This window comes from Pholis gunnellus, assembly GCF_910591455.1.
Source record: "Pholis gunnellus genome assembly, chromosome: 22".
Taxonomy (NCBI): domain Eukaryota; kingdom Metazoa; phylum Chordata; class Actinopteri; order Perciformes; family Pholidae; genus Pholis; species Pholis gunnellus.
The window spans coordinates 14,176,190-14,192,641 of NC_136549.1; the positions used below are offsets into that span (position 1 = coordinate 14,176,190).

The 16,452-nt window shown below is 43.2% G+C and overlaps 1 protein-coding gene across 2 annotated transcripts in view; it reads right to left on the reverse strand.

Annotated features, from left to right (window-relative positions):
• ptn (pleiotrophin) overlaps positions 1 to 14,640 on the reverse strand; it is a 33,712-nt gene extending 19,072 nt beyond the window's left edge. For both annotated transcript variants that reach the window (XM_079184041.1, XM_079184040.1), the window contains exon 1: positions 14,549 to 14,640. The gene's annotated coding sequence lies outside the window, so the exon portion shown is untranslated. The remainder of the gene's footprint in view (positions 1 to 14,548) is intronic.
• Between the last annotated feature and the right edge of the window lie 1,812 nt (positions 14,641 to 16,452).

Consider the following 16,452-nt stretch of genomic DNA (forward strand, 5'->3'; position numbering starts at 1 on the left):
CGCTCTGATGCTAATTTGAATAATAATGACAGCAGGCTGAAAGCGTGGTATATCACAATTTACTGTACAACCTCAGATTCAGAGCAGGACTCCGTATCGCATATACCACACACCAGAAAGGAGATATTGCTCATCCTCTGGATTTAAACTATGATTCCAGTCTCTGATAATCTACCACCTACACACACGCCAACATTTCCCCACAGAGGTCTACCACCCACTTCCCCCAAACCAGGCGTCGCACTGCGAGGCCGAGAGGGAGCACGACTAAAGCTGCTGGTGGAGCGATAAGGCTTCCAGTTACCTGTAATCCCACACCAGTTTCTCACAGACGGTTTAATGGTCACAACAGCAGAGTATGAGACCGGGATCAACCGAGACGGAGAACAATACTGTAAGAGCCACCAACAGAAAAGACTGTCGGTGTTTTTCGCTTCATTTTCAAGGGACTACAAAATCTGTTTTGTCTGTTCTTTCTGCAATTTATTCTCAAGATATCAGGTTTTTCTCTTTTGTGTTTTTAGCCTGAAGTCTGAGCCGCTACGGGCGGCTTTCTTTTCCTCGGATCATCTTTCGTTTATTTCAAACAAACCATAAACCAAAAACAAATAATATTGCAGTGCAGTGCAACATGACAGCAGTCACTTCAATGCCTCCAACCTGATGAGGAGCACGAACCTGCCTATAAATCCATTTTAAGTAAATTGCCCCTCTTATAGAAATTGGACAGGTAAGAAGTCAAAAATATGCCAAGCTGTAATATAATAATAAAAAAAGATATGCCCACTTGGTCTAAAGATCTATGTCGGTTAAAGCCAGCAATCACTCTTCACTTAAAAGTGCCTCAAGGTCAGTGGTTGGACATTTCACAAGTGCCAAGAAGCTGTGGGAGCAGAGTATGTGCTGCTCTCTGCAGTCAGGACATAACCATCATCAATTGGAGGATATTTTTTTTTTAATCCAAAATAGATTGTGACGCAGTGGCAGCTTCTGCCAGACGGACTGATTGAACAGGTTCATGCATCAGAATAATGGAGACTTGTGTGAGGAGGAAAGTTTCCTCCTCTCACACCATGCCTGCAGATCTCATCTTGCGTCTTCAAGGGAAGCCGTTGTGACAGCGGTGGCAACATTAGCTGGCGAGGCTTCGCTAAGCTGTGCTGTCACCGACACGCGCGCCCCGCAAGATGAGAAGTTTTGACTGTCTGACATCGACGCAAGACAATAACTGAGGAAAGTGTGGGCGGGCCATGTTTGCTCACTTCAGCAAAACAAATTGTGGCGGACAGTTTCGACAGCTTTTCCCACTATTTTGAGGACATGTCGTGTTTACAATATTAGTGTCACGCTGCTGGCATAGATACTGGAGAACATATACAGTGCATGCTATATATATATATATATATATATATATATACACCTCTCACGTTGATAGCGGTGCTCTCCTGAGCCCACGTACAGTGAATCAGAGGTGCTTTTATGAGTTTCTTCATCCCTTCTTGGAACAGGTTTTAAAGGTGCAGGTCTATATGGTCTCTGATGTAGAATAGCAAAGATACCGTATGGTGTATTTGTTTTGCTGAAGCACTTCAGTCCTGTTGGTTCCCTTGTAGCCTGTGTGGTAGTGGAACAAAGCTTGACTGCAGATTATGAAAGCCTCACAAAAGGCAAGCAGTTGTACATTTCCCTCCAGGGCACACGGCAGCAGTGGAGAGAAATAGCAACGGTTCAACATCTACGTGACGCACGTCGCACACCCTCGACCAGTCGAGACCCCCACAAGCGATGCCTAAAAAAAGCCTATTGATTTTAAAATAACAATAAAAATCTGCCTCTACAGGCCTTTGAGTCGCAGCATTACCGAGATATCCGTCCAATTTCAGGGATGACTGCAACCGAGTGATTTTAGGCCTTTTAATCACTAACCTGGGCGATTTGGTAACAGGCAATCATGAGTGGTCATTTTCAACTATTTTCTACCAAGGACATCAATCAGTGATCCTTAAATGTGCAACACATGTGCCCAACACGTGTGGATTCCCTCCCACATATCCAGTTGGAAATGTTTGCTTGATTCTATTGTATTGGGTACTATTCATTCACACGCTGCTCTCATGTGGACGACCCGCGCAGACGGGAGTTTTCGGGTGCAGCGTTCGATAACGGTGTTCCTCTGCTGCTTTGGTTCGGGATTTGCTTCTCCCTGCAGTTTTTCTCATCAAATTCCCCCAACAGCCCGTCTGAAACTAAAAGATAGTCGGAGTTGAGGTGAAGCTGTTGTTGTTGTTTTGTCTTCGCAACATTATTCGCAAAATCCGCGGGCGAATCGCGAACATGTCAAATGGATTTTATTTTCTCATGAGATGAAGTACTGAATATTAAGAGCTCTTTTGCTTTTTTCCCCTCTAAATAAAATGACTTGAGGTGTGAAATAGAGCAGACAAAACAATAAATTTACTTCAATCGTTAATTTAAATGTCTGAATCTCATTTTTCTCAATGCAGAGACAAACTTCGTACACGTTTTCTACCTTTTTGTCTATTTTCGACAAAGAGCTTAATGTGCACCAGAAATAAGGCATTTGACTTCATTCAAGTGGCAAGAAATCAGTCACAATTTGAGTAAAAAGAAAGGCTGCATGATTCATTTTGCAGAGGACAGAGCATCACTCTTTCTTTCTGCCGGCTCACACCTGTAAAAAGAGGCTGTAAAGTTGCACAGCTTCCACCATAAAAGGGTCAAAACTGAAAATAAATCACTGGTCACTCCTCAAGGCTGTGAACAGTTTCAGCATATTCACATTGTTATTTTCCACACCTCGCCTTTGATCACTAAATCAGTACTTCATTTCTTTTACAGCAGTAGGTGTTTGGAATAAGGTTTTAGTGCTAAATGATGATTACAATTTCCCAGTCCCACTTCTATTCTCCACATGAAGTGGGGAAAAGCAACCTTTTTCCCGATGACTCAACCACAGATCTAGTCACACCTATTCAGTAAAGTCTATTTTTCTTCTTAATGTGCGGCAGAGATTGGAAGCAGGGGACTTTTTTTTTTGTTGTGATATTGGTTTATTTTGATTTAACTGTCAGTAGAGGGCTCTCATGATCCATCCACAATGGCCCTGACCTCTCATCTGCACTGTGATGCAGGAACTGCATTCAATGACACCCACCATCAACGTCCTTTCATGGAAATATTGAACGGGGCTTTTCTCTGCCGCTCGCTATGTTTTTCTACTCCAAACAATGGGCGGAGATGGCTTAAATGTTCACCTTACTTCACTGTCAAACACAATTTGCCTCTTTGTTACCTGCTGCTCATTGCTGCATTGATTCCCTCGCAGTGATTCTGCTTACACTGGACACTATGAGGTGTTCAAAGCTTCTTTTATTTTTTGCGGTGTAGCTGTCATATTGAGTGGATGACCTCATCAGCTACACACTGGCCTCTACTGGGTGAAATAAGTTGTTGCCTGAGGAAAAGGAAGCAGAGGAAAGGTATAGATGCTTTTGGGGGGAGAGAATAACATTTCAAATGTTTTGTTGGAGATGGAGGATGTCAGTCGCATTAGGGGTTTGTGTTCAAGCTGATGGGTAGTTTTAGAGTATGCAGCGGCGCAGAAACGATAAAGCCGAATTTCTCCGCTACTCCTTGTGAGCCTGCTCGTCTTCTCATCTACCCAAAACACCCTTTTGGCAGCCTTTGAATTACCTGCTCTCCTTCCTGCCTAAATTGTTCAAATATGTTAGAAGTTGATCAAACGGAAAGGCTTTCGGAGCGCATGGCCGACAGAGCTTTCCCCTGTGGGCTGTTGGGGATCAGACATGAAAACAGGGAAAGAACAAAGGCTTGTCGGGACTGTTAAAGACGCCTGGACCATCGCAGCGCATCAGAATTCATTCAGCGAAACAGGCATGAAATACCCGACTGACTGCAGGAACCCCTCAAACATGTCAAAACTATCTTCTATCTCTTGGAAAATATCGTGAGCCAGGGAGAAACTTACATATGAGACACGAAGCCTTTTACTCTACTTTTTCTGAATCAATATATATAATGATACATTATCTCCAATTCACGCTTTATCGACGAACACTCCAGAAATATTTTTGTCCTAATAGTCATTTAGACTGATTGTGAGAACTGAATCAAATCTTTTCAAAACATTTTGTTACAGACAAACATGCTTTGAACTCGAAACTATAAAGCCACTGGGCACTACCTGCCCAACACCAAACAGCAGGCAGACACAGTGAGCGACTAGCTGGTGAACACAATGGAGCGTTTAGCAGCGTAAGAGTCAGAAATTTGCTTCAGGAGTTTGTGGAGACCATAACAGAGCAACAGGTTGTGTGAATATTGGACTTAACGTTCGTCAGGTGGCCAGAAACCAACTCCAAATTAATGCTAACGTTGCTTTGCATCTACAGGACGTGTAATAGGCAACTGTTTGGTAACATGTTAGCTATTAGGCGAGGATATGTCAGTGCTATGTTTACGGCTTGCTTTGCTGCCCCTAAGTGGCAAAACATATACAAATTAACATGTATACGGTATTATTTGTATCAATATATACATATTATTTTTTATTATTGGTAAATGCAAGGGATTGTTCTCCTTTTTTTATATGAAATACACAGATCAGGTAAAACCAATCATTATTATTTTCAATAGCAATAACTAAAGAGGAGCAGAGTCGCAGAGGAATTTGCCCTTATTTAGATGGAAGGGGCTACACTTCATTATCTGGATAATGTTCTAGTATTTTGTACATTCTCTGTGTTGTTGCCATTTTATGGTTATTGGTTTATTAAAACCTCCTTATCTTCTTGTTATGCAAAAATATGAAAAAAGACTCCTATTTTTAACTTGTTTACGACATCTGCAATGATAGTGTCCCTCAGTTCCTACTCTGCCAGGCTCTGCGCGACCCTCAATGAATCAAGGATAGCTAGCGACGCACTATATTCCAAGACCTAGTGACAGTCTTATTTCCAGACATCAAGGAAGCAGGGGGAAAGTTATTTACTGAGAACAGTGGACAGAGGAAGATTGGACATCCCTGATCTGTCAAGGACATGACTTTCTGCCGAAACAAATCATTCACTTTTATTGCATTGTCTTTGGGGCCATTTGGCACAAGGAGATGGAATTGGAGGCTAACCTCGGCGCATTGCCTTCATCTAGCACTGTCTTCCTCTGCTAAGTTTCCCGGAAGAAGACAAAGTCCGGTCTATAACCTGTAGAGTCTGGAAAAACTCGTTCAATTCTTCACAGAGTCTGGCCTTGCTCTCCAGAGTGAACTGCTGATCTGAAACACACAATTATTAGACCGAACAGTAAACGATGAAGCACCGCCTGTGTGTCTATCACATCTTTTGTTTTTTTTATCGCAGAAAACAACTTAAGCGATCTTTAAAACGTCTCTGACACCAGCTGGCTGAAAGTTAATTAAACACCTGTTTTCCCAAAGAGAAATCTTGCTTTAACACTTATCTTTGTAAACATGTAAATAACTTGTTATATGTAATGTCCTTGACTTGAAAAAAGAGGGGGAAAGATAGCGATTGCCATGTAATTGGTACCATGGTCTCGGGGGTATGCATGTGTCTGTTTGTATGTGTGGGTTTGAGAGAGTTTTAAGTGGAGAGCAGTCACCGAGGAGGGCACGTGCAGCACCACAGAGATCCACCGCCTGAGGTCCGTGAGGTCCTCTGACGTCAGCTGGAGAGGCTGATGGGAATTCAATACCCAGCATCCACAGCGTCTAATTTATTCCACAATAAAAATCGACTGCAGCTTGTTTGTCTGCAGTTCCATTGACGGTTCGGGCCGATGAACGTCACTCTTCAGCTAAAGAGGGTTCTGTAAATCTCTTTTCACGTATTTGTTAAGTTGCTAAAATGAGTGCAGAATAACAGACAAAAAACAACTAAAAGCAACCATGAATTTAAAATACAATAAAGCCACAGTTCATTTACTGCATTATGGGCTGCAGCGGTGTTATATAATAGGACATTGAACAATCCAATATTCCAATAAGCCACATACACTAAAGAGAGTGGAAACATATTCTCACTGTAAAGGTAGCCACAAGTAGGATAATAAAGAAAGATAATGTTCCTTTCAAAATATGTCCCATTTTGCAACCAACCCCATTTAGTTTTGTTTCTCACACACACACACACACACACACACACACACACACACACACACACACACAATGGCGTGTTTGCTGATGCCCACCTCACAAATCCATCCCATTCACCATCACCCTGCCTCTGCAGTAATCTATTTCCATCCATCAGGAACGCAACCCACCAGATTTTCCTGTGTGCCCGCCGCTGCTGTCGCCGTCTACATTCATCTGCACAAAACACTATTTGCTCCGGCTTTATTTACAAAACCGTGAATGCGACGATACGATATGTGACACAATTTACCAGTAAATAAGGGAGCCCATTTCACTGCACGGACAGATCCGATCAAATAGGAACTCTGAGCTGCCGTGCGAGTGCCAGAAGCCCCTCTCTGACGCTGGGCTGTGCTCAGCTGTGGGGTGGGTGTGGGGTTAAGGGAGGGAGGCGGTGGGGAAAGTGGCTCTTGGCCACAGTCACAGCCCAGGGCACTGAACGGGACCTTTCAACTTGCCACTGAGCATTAGACCAGTCAGAGGAGACATCGAGTCCTCGTGTACAAACGCTGCCGAGTGGCGGACCGACAAGCTCTCTAACTTTAATGCGTATCACACAAGCCTCTGCCATCGAGGTAGTTTCACCTCCCAACGTGACACACAGTTGTTTCTATAGCTCTAATGCTGAACTGGTTGTTCTCTGCAGAGCGAACAAAGTCGGGTACAATTTTCTACAATAAAAAGAAATGTCGCATTGCTGGCACGTAGTTCGATTTCTGACAAGCATTGTATCATACAGACGGTTCACAATAAAGTGAATAGATCTATCAGACGCTCGTAAAAAATGAATGCACACCACAAATTAGTGACGATAACACAATAAGATTGACAAAAAGTCAACACATTTTCCTTTGCATCCTCTTGTCCTTTACATGGCAGCAGTCAGGAAAAAAAATGTGGATCTTAGATATTTGATTTGGAAATAATAGACCCTCAAGAGAGCTAATGTGTGCTTTTTATCAACCATAAAAGGTACAGAGTAGTTGTGGATGCCTCCATTAAAAGTGACTATTAAATGTGATGTTCTTAAAGTCAGTTAAGGCAGCGCATTGATCGGGGTACCTGGTTGGTAGAGGAGAAAAACAACACAGAGATCGGGGACCAATTCCCAGCAGCAGTGCTTGACCCCAATTGGCAGTGTGGGTGGGTGGGAAGCTGGTGAGGGATCAATCTCCTCTGGTTGTTTAAGCCAAGAGCAGGAGATAGAAGCATCAAGAAGTGCAGTGAAAGGTGAACTGGCTGTTCAAATGAAGGCAAAACTGATGTTCTCTATATCCCCTGATGATTATGTTTAAAGGTCACTCGGGTACATAATTGAACTTTTCAAGGTACAAATGGCAGAGGTTCAAAGTGTGAGCTGCAAGAAAGGGTACTTTAATGCACTTGTTCAGGGTGCTGCTCCCGGGACACAAGCCTTTGTGCTCAAAAACCAGTGCAACACGTTTTCAGAGGCGGTCAGCTGGTGTCGGATGACATCTCATGGTACTTTTCCGTCCACTTGTTTTTGAAGCCATTTTCAAATTTGTGCATAGAGACCTAAGTGGAAATGGCAGAAGGACAAAAAGCTGTAGTGGAAAAGTTGTTTGGCATTAATGTGGTGTTGCCACTCAATGACTTATATTCCATCTACTTTGGGCCTGTTGCATGTCACCTTGATGTCTGTAAACCATAATGGCTGCTAAAAAGACCACATGGATCAGAAGAAATGAAATGTCTTAATGTGTCAGAGTTACTCATGTTCCATTAATTATATAATAATGTCATCTCCTCATGAACATATACATGTAAAGGTAGTTAAAGCAAATACGCACTGATTTACATTTGCAGATATTTTAATGGGAACTGTCAGATTCTGTCGAAGCCTCTTAATGCTCAGTAGTTGAGGTTTGTGGGTCCAGCTGAAGGCTCGGGAGCGCTGGGATCTTTCTGTGATAAACTGTCAGGAAGGGAAGGGTGGCAGGTGTGTGAAGAGCGGACGTCTCAAGGGTGGACAGACAGCCCCTTCCGCCAGACAATGCATCGGGCTGTAGAGGGCGTCGATCTAAAATGCTCAAGAGGGCTAAACATTGTGAATTCACATTATGTTTTTGTCTTCCCTCTCCCAGGCCGAGGCCTTGCACTGTACTGTCCTCGTCATGTACCGAACAGCATGTGAATTGTTGCTTTACTAGCCCCGCTAACATTTCTAAACTCCAGCGGAGACAGAGGGCAAGGCCGAAGCCCTGGCCTGGTGTTTGTGGTCAGATGGAATGTGAACTCTGTGTGAGAAAAAAGAGAGGAAGTAATAATGAGGCATCCCCCCTCTGCTGGTTGTTTGTTTGGACAGACCGGCTGTCTCACAGCACAAGCTGTGGACAGAATACTAATAGTTAAGACTAACGATTCTCCCTCGCCTCTCTCCCTTTCTCCTTGATTCCTTCACACTCGACTCTCCTCTCTCACCCTTCCTTTTCCCCGTTCCTGTTGTGGATGAAACTTTAAACTCTCGAGCCAGAGCTTCAAAATGCATAATTCAGTTACGATGAAGGGGGACAGCTGTGACATGCACGCACATTTTACAGTATTTAGGGAAAGTAACAAGTGCACTGAATGTTTTCTCTCTTGGGGCTTTGTTGAACACACACCCCCACCTTTACTGATCCTGGTTTTTAATCACTTATTGGTGGGTGGTCATAAAACCATCCCTGGTCGTTGCAACCATAGCGTGGGCCTTTCTAATCCTCTGCCCATCCATTTTAGGTTTTTAACTTTCCAAATCTTTCTCCAGAATGTGGCGCCTTGAGGGAGAAACAGGAAGACATCCCAGAGCTGCAGAATCTCTCCACTGGGCCAGATTAAAACCTGCTGAGATTTATCCAAGGATTAGACACCCCCTTTGGCAATTGGGGGCTGTATAAACTGTTTAAAATTATTTTGGTATTAAGTATTGAAGATGTGGAGCTTTAGGCAGTCTGGTAACCACAGTTAGGCCTAATAATAAGATCTGTAAGAGGGAAAGGGAAGCAGCTTTCTATTTGGGATATATAATTGTATTGAATCCATTGAGAGAGGAATGTTGAAGAATATATTCATCGCAATGTCATTCAAAGTATACGATATATAGTCTCCACGTTGAAAACAGTTGGTTTCACACAAAGGTTTATTCGTGATCGCATGTTTGTCTTTAGTGCCGTTTTTAAAATACTGACGCTTGTGCGTTCTCTATCTGCTGCTCTGATTTAAATGCTGATTGTCCGAAAGCAGTTTTCCCTGATTTTAGCCGAGTAGTCACCTCTGGCCGATGCATGAATGACACACATTGTTTAAGAGGTGGTGGCATAAGAGCACATATCTGTGAAACAACGTTATCCTTCTCAATGATGGTACAATGGTACAATGATGATGTTTTGATTACGAATTTTCACAGATTGTTTGTAAAAGAGTGTACAATGGTTTTTAGCGTATTCAAGCCTTTCTAATCAGGGAAGTTTGTCATCCCTTTGCATCTTCACCATTAGCGATCCAATTAGCAGCGGGATTGGAATGCAGATACTAAGTGGCAGACGGTGTTCCGCTGCGATGCTCACGATCAATTTAACTTTCCATTTGAACATCAGTGGCCACATCACAACGAATCCCTGCGTCAGTGTGAGCGTGAGCGACCTGCCGCTCCACGTCTCTGAATGCTTTCCCCCCCTCTTTTATCACTGTTCACGCCTTACAAGAATCAAATTCTCCCTGTAGAAACGATTACAATATCGCTAATAACTACTGGCCGGGTCGAATCCACTCCCGGCTACATAGCAGCCAAAGAAGTGGCTCTAAGTAAAATGAGATTGCATTGATTGAGCCAATAGATTACAGCATTTAGGTGGAGCCTTGGCAGCATATTGGCTGTATGTTATTTAATGGCACCCTCAGGTTTTACCTGTGAGACATTCAGCGAGTGCTCTGGATTGGGGAGAAAGTTCTCTTAGCCAATAACTTTCTTTTCTGCTGCACCTGTAATAATCACGAGAGGGGTAAAGAATGACCGGATGGTCAATATTAAAAAAAGAACCATTTCTACATCTTCCATTGAATTTTATGTGATGCTAATATCCAGTTTGATCTTATTTTCTGTTTACTCCTCTCCTTTCAGTGTCGAGCTTTCTCTCTGATGACATGGTTCGTGAGAGAGACACGATCATCCCACAGTTCATTAGAGGAATACAAACACTACCCACTCCCCTGTGCTTCACACTCTGAAGCCTGCACACACGCAAACTAGGGGGGGGGGGGGGCACCCTCAGGACCTGTATTCCCTGCATGACATTTGCCGAAGATATACAACAGCAACATCTATGTCCAAAGCCTCTGCTGCGTCTTGTACTCTGCAGGAAGTGTTTAAGCTGCTTGTGAGATAATCAAATGGCACACAAGCTTATACGCAAATATGCAAGCTCCTTTTTGGCTCCTCATTTACATATTATAAAGCTGTTTAATATTCTTTTGGGTTAAATTACTTTGTGTAATGTTTAAAGGAGTCACTCACAATGATGAACCCCCAAGAGAATTACCAAACACTGGCCCGAGAGAGAGTCTATCGCGTTTTTTACGTTAAGTGAAGGCAGCTCTCCACGCTGCACTTCTGAAACTGCGGTAACGTGAGCCGCAGAGTGCGAAAACCGAGGTACCGCTAGCCGCCTTCCGACTGCCGTATTCAAACGCTGTGTTATAGTGGTAAAGATAATCTCTGTGCAAGGCGGACGGCATTACTACGGTTTTGGAAAGAGAGGAGTGAGCGGAGGGGTACTGAGTTAAATGTAATCTGCAACCACACCATTACACATAATTAATATTGCAAGACGCCGTTACAACAGTTTCACATCTCACACTGGATCTCAAAATAGCATGGTTTGCAAAAGGATTATTTATGAGTGATTTGTACTAAAACTTGCAAAGTCGCTAGTGTGTGGGTTTAAATGTGCCACAGACAAACTGCAATCGATCACATCCAATGAAATGTTCCAGTCTGACATGACTGTATGTTTACTTTCTCAGTAGGTAGAGAACTTATGTTCCAACCCTGTGACCTCAGCCCTCTCTTCTTTCAGTCACCTACCAGCAGGCCTGGGGACGGTTTGTGTGTGTGTTTGTTTCTACGTATTTGGGGCTGTGTGACTGAGTGGGACACTAATGAGCTGACTGATTACAGTGGAAAGCCTCGGGGTTAGCATTAGCTCTCCGAGGATCAAACACCAGATCAAGCAAACGGCAGAACGGAGAGATGCAGGCTTCAATTAGATATTTGTTTTTCCACAGGAAAAGTAGAAAATCTGCACGCATCCAAGGAAGGAAAGAAAGGAGCATCTCTTTTTAGGGCACAAAGCGAGACGGTGGAAGTTTGATTCTGATCAAAGAGCGACAGAGAGGTTTATAACATGTGCACGAACACAAACCCTTACTCGAGTATTTAAATTCCTCCACAAAAGCATTGGTAGCCCCAGCAATGAGAGCCCTCAGACAATCGGGACCAACACCATACAAGAGGAACAATCCCTCATCACCGGCTTAGAGGTTTTGCAGACGGCTTTGATTGTCTCGCTCTTGGCTGTAATGAGATAGCTGCTGGCTTGACGTCTCCATGAGAACGTCTGCGTTTCCACACGTTACCATTAACAGATTGATCAGGAGAGCAGACACTGCTCATCGCCACAGCTGAATAAAAGATCAGGGGAGATTTCAGTGGCAAGCTGTGCTTCTCCTGAAGGTCTGTCCGCTTCAACACAACAGTTTATTGTAGTTTTATTGTGGCCATTATTTTAACCGGTCACTGAATGAGTATGTTACATTGTTTTTACGTTTTACTTTCTTATTTGAAGCCCAACCATGATGTTTTTCCTAAATCTAACTCAGTGGTTTTGTTGCCTAAACCGAGTTTTTCAGTTTGAATTCAGAATGATAATGGTGGGTTATGACTGCCACCGTTGTGGAGCGTCATTGTTTGATGGACCGGGCTACCCAGTGCGTTGGGAAGTGGCGCCAAGGGTCCTGACCGAGCGTCAGAATGTGACGAGCTGTGAAGAGAACGGGTTGCAACCTACCGATTTCATGCATCATGTTGCGATTACTTGTCATCTGAAATTACTGCTCTGCCTGTTAAAAGAGCCGTGTAATATCTTTTTTTGGTAATGGAGTGAATGCTTCAGAGGAAGGAAATAACATTGCAACATAAAAACTGGTGCTCTTTACCAGTCACTGCTTACCAGGCAGGAAGGGGTTTAACAAAAGATACTTCTGAGTTGCATAATGTAGGATCCGGGGTTTTTGGAGCTTGGCCTAGAACTGAATGTCAGGATGTATCAGCTGATTTTTTTTGTAAGATGTCACTTGTGAATTAAAACCTGTATGATTGTTTCTTGCTCTGTCTCTCTTCTTTCAGCCCTTTCACCACGTTCCCAGATTTCAGTAGTTAACTTATGACCGAAAGGAATTGTGGCCAAATCCAATTAAATAAGGCCCAATTTGCAATACCCCAGAATTCTTCTTTAGGGTTGTATCATTACCTTTTCAAGCCCTACTTTATTGCAACTTCTGACGCTTTTTCGGATATGACGTCTTCAAATGGATGCAATAAAGGACGGTTCCCTGACTGGCCTCTCTACTGGCATCTCTCCCCTCCTCTTTTCTTCTACTCCTCTTTTTATCCCGTCCTCCCTTTCTTTGGAGGCCCTCCGGACCCCATCAAGGCTCATTCTGTTCATCCCACATGTGAGGGGTCAGTGCGTACCCCACAAGAATAAACCAGCCACTCAATGTGAGGATCTTTGTGTATGTCCTCATCCCCCTACCCTTTTTTCTCTCTCTCTCTCTCCCTCACTTACTTGTGCCCTATAGATGAGAATTGGCTCCATTCACGGCTCTTCCCTCCCCCCTGGAGTGGACTTCTCAGGGCCCTAACAGCGCAATTCTATGCCTTATTGCTCCAGCTCCTCCATGGAGAGCAGTCTCCTCAAAGCATTTGTGAAGACACAGAAGGAAATGAACTGGCTTTGTTGCTTGGTCTTGACATATAGGCGCGATCACGTGGTGAAGTTTGCGGGGCAAACGTTTAACAAGAGAAAAGGGCAGAATGTGTAAAATGTCTCTTAATGGCCTCCTCATGGCAATCTTGGTCGGAAAATGCCAGGACCTATTTAAAAAATAAAGCAGTTTTATGAGTTTGGCCCTGCTGGCTGTCATCCAGCTTAATCCACATTGTGTTCTGACTTCCTACGGACCCAGAGCTGGTTTCTCAAGCTCATCTCCACCTCATGTTTAATCTCCCCCAGCTCTTTCATTAGGACCACACCATGTGTTGATTCTAAAGAAATGAAGCGGACACCTCATTTTGAGCAAGAATGAGCCGGAGAAAAAGCTTTTGTCCACAGCAGGAATGCCCATAAGACAGAGAGGAACACTGTTTGGTCTGACTCGGGTTGCTATACCAGTGCTGAAGAAATCCATGGCAACGCAAGCAGAAGGTCTGCCGGACCGCATAGCGCTGATACAAAACGACTGCTCCGGGTTTGTCATTCCAGTCAGGCCTGACCCAAATTACCACAACCCCGGCAAAAGTGGCCTACTTCAACCAGCGCACATGCACAGACATACTTAATTGGGCTCGCATATATTTGGCTGATAGCGATAATAAACAAAACATATGGATGTTTGAAGTCTAACCACTGAGGAGATGGCCCTGTTAATGATTTAATACCACAGTCCGTAGCCCATGGCTGCTGGATTATTGTGACTTTCCGATTGTTTACCCAACATGTCTACAAGCCACTTTTCCATCTGCAGTTATAATTCATAGCATTTTAAGCTTAATAGTCTTTTATGTTTTCATATGTTTATTATCTCTTATCAACAGCCTCGGGGCAAAATCTGCTTAGAACGGGAAGAGCAACAAAAAAAGCGATTAGGACCATGTCTACAGAAGCGTTCTGGTAAAGCATGAAATGGTAAAATAAACAGGCGAAATATTAGGGGAAATTACAGAAATGCAAAACAATGTTTTGATCACCAAAGAAAGTTTCTTTTGCAACTTCACGCTAAATTCTCTTATTGTGAGATTTAAAAACATGAGCACGACTGAAGGGCTGATATTGGCAGTTCTGCAAATGACGTAAATCCCACCCCCAACATACGCACAGATACACACACACACACAGAGAAACACACACCAAGAAATGGCCTTCATATCACCATGTACTGCCGAGTCTCTCTGCACAGAAAACAGTTGAACTCCAAACTTTACTGTTCAAGAAACCACCTCACCGTCTCATCACACCCACCCAACGAAAGCCATGCATCTGTAAGTGTGTTACCAGAAAAGAGAAATCCACTTACTTTATTTTGGAGGTCTGGTAGTTGTATATCAGAGCTTGAAGAAGAAGTATTTTCTCTAGGCTCTTTTCATCTGCACCTCTGCCCCGCTGCCCTGCCTCTCCAATACTATTTCTCTTTGTGGGCTGAGCATGCGATAGCTGTGTAGTTTTTTTTTTTTTTTTTTCGTTTTTTTTTGTGTGTTGCATGGGGTGAGGGGAGGAGGAGGAGGGTGGTGGGTTGGGTGTTGAATGCCGGGTTTCCTGACTCGTGATCAGGAGCTCATTACCCCCAAGGTCACTCCAGGGACGCCCTGCCTGGCACTCACTGAGACACCAGAGAGAAGATGTGAGATTGCCAACGAAGAGTGTGAGAGAAAGAGAAAGGAAGAGAGCAGTTAAGAGCCAAAGTGCCCGGGAGCTCCGCGGGGACGAGGAGACAGAGCCGAGAGAGAAAAAGTGATGCACAGACACATATAAACAGAAAGAGAAGGGAGACGGTGGAGAGCCACTGATCCAAATGCTAACAGGGGGGAGATATTCAGGAGGAGCGAGCAAACACAACAGCTAAATGTGTCTGTAGGAGCCGTTATGAGCCCACGGAGTGAGCAGGCTGGGAGCAGCAGCTCAGCCACACTACACAGAGTTATATAAAATATCTTGTTGATCCATGGAAAAGTGAGTCCAACCACGGCAATCAATACAATATTGACAAACACCAGCTGGGCTCTGCATTTGTTTTTTCAGCTTTTTATATGGGCAAGCAATGAAGAAACATATTTTCTGTGTCAAGTGTGAATGAAATGGGAGTATATATCTCCAATCATTGTTTTTTTTAAGATTGAAGGGTTGTCTAACTTTATAATATGTTGTTTCTTTTATATGCTGGGCTCTGTGATTACAGTGATTGAAGCAAGCGAAATTACTGTTTTTTTGTGACAATTTGATTTTGATTTGATTTTCAAGTGGAAGGCTATTTGTATCGGATGGGATATAACCAAAGATAGTACGTTTCACCACTGCTTATTTTAGAGAGAATGTGTTCTTTGTTTGTCAATGAAACATAGATTTTGGTTTATGACTGCAGTTTTGTTGCAGAAACAAACATGGATGTTTGTTAGGATTCATCTTCTGGGGACCATGAATCCCTGAATAACACATCCTTGGCAATTCATCCAATAGTTGTTGAGATGTTTCAGTACGGTACTGCTATCCATAGAGCTATGCATCAGCGAGGCAAACAAACAGGTCAAAACGTCATGTGTGGAGGATTAGGAGTTGTTTAAAAGCACCTTTGTCCGATGGGTTGAGTAACTATGTGCTCGTAAATATAACTAATTACTTTAGCTGATGAGTAATTAGTAAAATAATTACTTTTTTAAATAAGTAATTGATTATATTTCTCAAGTAACTTGCCCAACATTGATTTTCTGTTCGACTAATTGATTATTTGGCTAATCATTTCAGCCCTAAACAAAGTACCACAGTCCTAATTAATTATATGTCTGAGTTACTAATTTTAAAAAAAATGTAAATGAGGCTTAGATAACTCGCCTAAACATCTACGTATGTGCCAGTTAATCTACCGTCTCTGTCTTTCTCCTCTTATCTCTCTCCTCTCATGTTTCTAGTTGGATCCAGATATGCTTTTAGAGGGAGTGTGGTAATACCGTGTGTGTTGTACTCTCAGGGTGTTTGGAATGGCAGATGGCTGGAGTTGACCCAATAGAGCAGCACTGGCACTCTGCCACAGCTGGACAAGCCTGGATTGACAGGTTACAGCACACACAATCAAAGTCTACCATTAGATCCACAAAGTGTCCACAAAGAACTATGTACAATACTGATGTCTGACCACCTCTGTAAACTCTATGTAGTCCACACACGGAGATGTTCCCATATTTCACTTTATAAGGCTGTCTTTTCTGG